Raw genomic sequence first — 6,466 nt, forward strand, 5'->3', positions numbered from 1 at the left:
TTTATGTGGAAGATACACAGTTACAACTTCTGTGGGGCGTGAAGAAAAAGTAATGTAACTAGTAGTGTAACTAATTACTGTTGCCAGAAAGTAATAAGTAACCATATGACTTTTGAAGGAGTAACTAGTTATGAGTAATATGTTACATTCTTTGAGTAACTAGCCCAACATTGCCCCTCACACAAAACGTTAAGCTATTTTAGATTTTCAAAACACTTCTATATGATTTATAAGCCTGTTTACTCATGGGGACCAAAAAAATGTCCCCACAAGGACAAAATTTACTGGTATTACTATACTTGTGGGGACATTTGGTCCTCATAATATAGAGAATATAACACACACACACACACACACACAGATGTTCATTTTATACATGTCTATTTTTAAATGTGTGTGTGTATCTGCACAGATTATGTTGTTCCCAGGTCTTTGGTTCAGTCATGAGGGTCGAGTCCTGTCTTTGGATTTGGTGACACAGCCAAGTGATAAGCTGACCTTTGCTAGAGTGCAAATCTTATGGCCATACTGCAGCCCAAGTCATCACCTAGTACCACCTGGTGAGTAAATTAAGCACTAATGAGAAACACATTGTTAACAGTATGTCAAATAATCAGTTCAAGAAGTACAGCTTAAAAAACATCTTTTCTCTCAGGTTGTAGTTCTCTCCTGAACCCTTTCAGCTGCTGTTCACTGGTGGCCATGTGCAACACCACTGGTGGCTGTGCCAGTGGGCAGTACTGGTGTCACCTGCTGGAGATCTGTCTGCCCGTCAGTGGTGGACGAAGTACACAAATCAAGTACTTGAGTAAAAGTACAGATACGTATAATAAAATATTACTCCAGTAAAAGTAAAAGTACTCCTTTTTCAATTTTACTCGAGTGAAAGTACAAAAGTACTCGATTTTTTATGTACTTAAGTAAAAAAGTACTGATAGATAGATTTATTTAGCAATTTTATGTAGGCTACTTAATTTAATTTTATATTAGCACATACATTTTATAATCCTACTGCTCAAAATACCTGGGATTTTCCCAAAACAACCACTATATGGAGTCAAGATATAGTTTTGTTGTTTCGTATGGACTACGTTGACGAGAGTGATGTAGTAATTACTCCGTTACTGTCCACCACTGAAAATCAGATCATACTGACTTGACCAGAACCTGTGAGAATCATCTTTAACCACAGGCACCAACTCACTGTGGACCATGGTAAGCTGAATTGTCCTGTTCTGCTCAAGAGGAGTTCCTGGAAGTCTAGCAGTAAATGTCAGACAGTAGTTTCCTATTTTCAGAGCGTGCATCCACTGAATCATTTAAGGACACCTTGTCCATTCCTGAGCAATCTTGGCCCCTGAAGATCTCCCAGAAATAATATGCTTTGTGTGTAACGCAACTGTTAAAGTCCACTCTTGCTTCAAAGTAACTTGGTCTGGATTTTAATATTTTATATTGTTCTTTTACAATGTAGATATGTGGCTGGGTACATTCCATCTTTTGTACTTCAGCTGTCATTTGAGTAGATATCTCACTTATGTTGTTGAAAGCTGTTAATTTTACAACAAACTCGCCAGTAACATTGTATTTGTGGACTTGTCTATTGGATTCTGTAACCAGGACTCCTTCACTGCCATCACCAAAATCCCAAAGGAATTTAAGGTTGCTGCCTCCATCTGTGATAGCTACAAATGTGATCGGATAATCAATAAAAGCTCCATCATGGGCGGTAAATAGGTTCACTTTCTTCACATGCTTCTGTATTGTTGCTGTACTGGCCAGGGTCTGTGAACAGAAGCCATTATCAGCTTCCACTGTAACAGACAGGGATCCATTAGTGAAAGGTGTGAAGTGAACAGTTTGCCCAATTTCCCAAGAGGACTGGGCTCCATTTAATAGGAAAGTCCAGTGGTAATTGGCTTGTGAGCCACTGGATGCTTGAAAACTGATGTTTTTTGGATGCCTTCAGGACAGCAGAGCAACATCCGATCAAATGCAGACCTTTAATTCTTTCCACAACTCTGACAATCACTGTTGCACTTTGGTAACTGACATGATTTGTTGCCATTGCTCTTACAAGGTGGTTTCTGACTGAAAGAGAAGAGGTGGTAAAATTCTGCCAAATGTCCACAGAATAACTTGCATTAACAAACTCCAAAGAAAAGGAAACTTCACTTCCTTGGGAGACAGATGGTGTGAAAGTAACCGGATCGTCTTCACATACAACATCACTGCTAGCCGTAAGTAAAAGTCCCTGGATGGCGTCCTGAACTGTAACGGTATATGAAACCGTTTGCCAGCTAATGTCATTTGAGGCATTAAGTGAGATACAGTGATCGGCCTCGTCCGCAAAAGAATAGCTAACAGTTTGATTGTGTGCAAGAACCATAACAGTGTTATTGTGAAACATCAAAACCCATTCACAATGCAGGACATTTTCTGTTCCTGCAGAGCCATGGAGCAACAGGAGGCTATTTGATTTTACAAAAAGTGGTCTGAATTGTCCATTTATTTGAAAGTCCACTTTAGAGATGTTCTCCTGAATTATTAGTAGCTTGGTTGCGTCATCAGACCCAAATACATTTGAGACTGATACCCTGATCTTGACCACACCGATAACTTTTAAAACATGCAGAACAAAAGGTACATCTGATATTACAGGACTGCTCTCAGAATCCAAGAACCATGAGTACCGAAGGTCTGTTCCAGATGATACACTCATGGATATCCTCGCTGGCTTTCCTTTGGTTACAGTATTCATTGGTGATTAAATACTCAGACCAGACACAAGCTCCACTGCTCTCAGTGAAAGGTCAGTATCTAGTGATCCAAGAACATTGGATACTACCAGCTTGATGTGTATATCACCAGAGCTGTTTGTAAAAAGTGGAAATTGTTTGCTATTACTTGCCATTCTTTGGTTTGCAGTCCACTCATATGTCAAGTTAGAACCACATGGCACTGATGCCGTCAAGAGCATGGTCTGATTTGTCAGAAAATATCTTGTAGACTTTAGCCCTTGAGATTGAATTTGAACCCCATGTATTCTCTCTACAACCTCAATGTGCGTTATGGATTCTACTCGACTGACAAGATTTTGTGCTGTGACTTTAATCTGAAACACCCCTGCTTTAGGAAACACATGCATGAACATGGACATCCCAGGCTTTGGAGGTGATGAAGGATTCACAGTCCAATAAAACACAACATTTTCATTAACATCAATCTGAGCTGTTATCAGTATCTCTTTTCCAGCCTCCACAAATGGCTGACTGGTATTAACCATTAAGTATGACAGTGGTGCCTGCACCTCAATCTCTATAGACACAGAATCTGAATTTATCACATTGGTTGCGGTGGCTGTTACACGAAACCTTCCAGGAAAACAGAAAACGTGTGATTGATTCTGACCCTCCTTTTTGAAACCATCACCAAAATCCCACTGAAAAGAAGCTATTTTACCAGGAATCTCAGCCCAAAAGTAATAGGACTGATTCACAGTCATTGCATCATGGTTACCCTCATATTTTATGGATAGATTAGATACAGGCCTTTGAACTGTAATGGTTGCTTTTGCTGTTCCACTGCTGACTTTGTTATGGACCTGCACTGAAATTTCATGCAAACCCTCCTCTTGAAAAACAAAGCAATGGTGTGACAGGTCTTTGACTGGGACTACATCACTAGAAAGATTGTTATACCACCAAAACAGATAATCTGTTACTTTGGGAAGCACAGAAACTTCAAAGCATATTTCCTCATTCACAGCTACAGCACTCTTGGCTGAATGCAAAGTAACATCTGTTATTTGAGTCTCAACACATATGCTGGTTTCATAATGGGCCGAAGCCACCAGGCTATGAACATTTACACCAACTATGTAAGTTCCTGAAGTTAGAAAAGTATGAGTGATAGTTGTAGCTCCTTTAATGACAGAAAATGGTGTGCCATCTCCAAAATCCCAGGAGAAAGTAAAAAATGGAACATATCCTTTGACCAACACCTCAAAATTGGTCTCTGTTTTACTTATAATGCAGTCTGTTGGGATAATTTGACTAATTAGCAAACGATAAACTTCCACACTAACAAACCGGTGTTCTTTACTTACAGAGTTATAAGCAGTAACCTGAACAGAGTAATTTCCGAGAGACTTATAAATGTGAGAGGCTGAGCTCTCGTTGTGATCTTTAAGTACCGAACCATCTCCAAAGTCAAAGGTCCATTTTAGACCTGTGCCTAAAGATACTCTGCCACTGATTTCAAAGGTGCATTTCAGTTCAATGGAGCTGTTGTAATATAGCTGGAGACCTGAGACAGCCTCAACTACCTCCACTGCTGTAGAGTTAGTCAAGACCGACAGGAAGTTGTTGGCACATATGGTGACATTGTATGTGCCGGGTCTTTTAAAAACATGCCTGACTTCACTGTAATATTCCTTCACTTGGCCAGAGTCATCACCAAAATTCCATGAATAAAGCATTCCATATGACGAGGGCCATAGTGAGACCTCAAAGAGGATGGTGTGGTTGACTTGACATACAATAGGAGATGATGACACCAACAGTCTTGATATTGTAGTCCTTATTTTAACAGTTACAAATGTTTCAATTTGGTTATATTGGTTGTAAGCCTTGATTTTCAGCGTGTAGTCACCTAAAAAATCAATAATTCAAAATGTGGAGGAAAAATAAACATTAATTCGTTTTTTAAGTTCTATTAATGGAATAAAACTTTTAACGAGGACTAGAATACACATTTTAGATAGGCCTAATTATCATTTAATAATATAAATAATCCTAAAACGAAATAGTATAATATAACTATTTTAATAAATAATAATTAAATAAATATTAATAAATATTATGTAATTATAATTATTCATAGTACCTGGAAAAGAACATGTATGATGGATGGAATCCTGCAGATAGATATATTTGGCGCTTTGGTGAAGATAGCTGTCTTCCATCTCTAAAGGAGCAGAAACTGGGAGACTGACAGATGCTGTATTATCACCAAAATCCCATCTGGAGAAATAAATAATTTCACAATATAGCATAATGGAGCATTATACATTCAGAAGAGGTCAACCTTAATTTAATCAATTTAACGCAATTATAATTCAGAGACATTAACCTGATTGTAACGCCTATAGAGATGTCAGCTTTTACTCGAATTGTGTAGCGAGTTGAGGTGTTTACAACAATGGCCTCTGGCATGCAAATTACTGCTAGGTCAGCTAATGGGGTCATTACATCAGCTGCGAGCTTTACCTCAATTAACTGAGAGCTCACAGGGTTATTTGCCATTACCTAGAGCAGAGAAAGCCGTAAAGATTTGAAGAAATTATAAACGTGAAATCGGACATAACAAAACCTAAAGCAATGATTCTCAATTGGTGGGTCATGACTTCAAAATGGTCCACAGGGTCATTGGTGGCAGGAAAACAACAATGCTAAATGCAAATAATAAAATTCAGATAATGTATAAAATAAATAATCATGCATAAGTAGTTTAAAGGGTTAGTTCACCCAAAAATGAAAATTAGCCCATGAAGTACTCACCCTCAAGGCATCCTAGGTGTATATGACTTTCTTCTTTCAGACGAATACAATCGGAGTTATATAAAAAATTGTCTTTGATCTTTCAGTCAGCGGGTGTTGCAGTGCATCAGTCCAAAATAAGTGAAATAAACCGCATCCATTCATAATAAAAAGTGTCTCACATGGCTCCGGGGGGTGAACAAAGGCCTCCTGTAGCGAATCGATGTGCTTTTGTAAGAAAAATATCCATATTCAAAATGTAATAATCACTTTAATCTAGCTTGCGCCAACAGTTGTACATGGAAGCAGTTCCGGGCGGATGACGTATGAGGTCAGCTTTGCGCATGTGCCGCTCAGAAGTGACGAAAGTGGAAGCGCAGCGGAGAGATCAAAACAAAACAACGGTCACGAATTAGAAGTACAAAATGAGGATTTGTAAAGAAGAATGTCGGAGGATTTCGATATAAGCCAAGAGGAGACTGGTTTTCCTTTGCTAAAGTAAGGAAACTTTGCTTCCTTTGCTCCTGTTAACAAACGTTGGTTTTCACGAGACTCATCGGCTCATGCGCAACGCCGACATCATACGTTATCCTTCCGGAGCTGCTTCCGTGTACAACTGTTGGCGCAAGCTAGATTAAAGTGATTATTACATTTTGAATATGGATATTTTTCTTACAAAAATGTATCGATTCGCTACAGGAGGCCTTTATTCACCCCCCGGAGCCATGTGAGACACTTTTTATCATGAATGGATGCGCTTTATTTCACTTCTTTTGGACTGATGCGCTGCAACACCCGCTGACTGCCATTAAACAGCTTGGAAGATCAAAGACAATTTTTAATATAACTATAAAGAAGAAAGTCATATACACCTAGGATGCCTTGAGGGTGAGTAATTCATGGGCTAATTTTCATTTTTGGGTGAA

The 6,466-nt window shown here is 38.8% G+C and overlaps 1 pseudogene; it reads left to right on the forward strand.

The window, feature by feature from the left end:
- Positions 1 to 6,466, forward strand: part of LOC107657265 (polycystin-1-like) — a 28,965-nt pseudogene that overhangs the window by 5,066 nt on the left and 17,433 nt on the right.

This window comes from Sinocyclocheilus anshuiensis, unplaced genomic scaffold (assembly GCF_001515605.1).
Source record: "Sinocyclocheilus anshuiensis isolate Anshui unplaced genomic scaffold, SAMN03320099.WGS_v1.1 scaffold159, whole genome shotgun sequence".
Classification (NCBI taxonomy): domain Eukaryota; kingdom Metazoa; phylum Chordata; class Actinopteri; order Cypriniformes; family Cyprinidae; genus Sinocyclocheilus; species Sinocyclocheilus anshuiensis.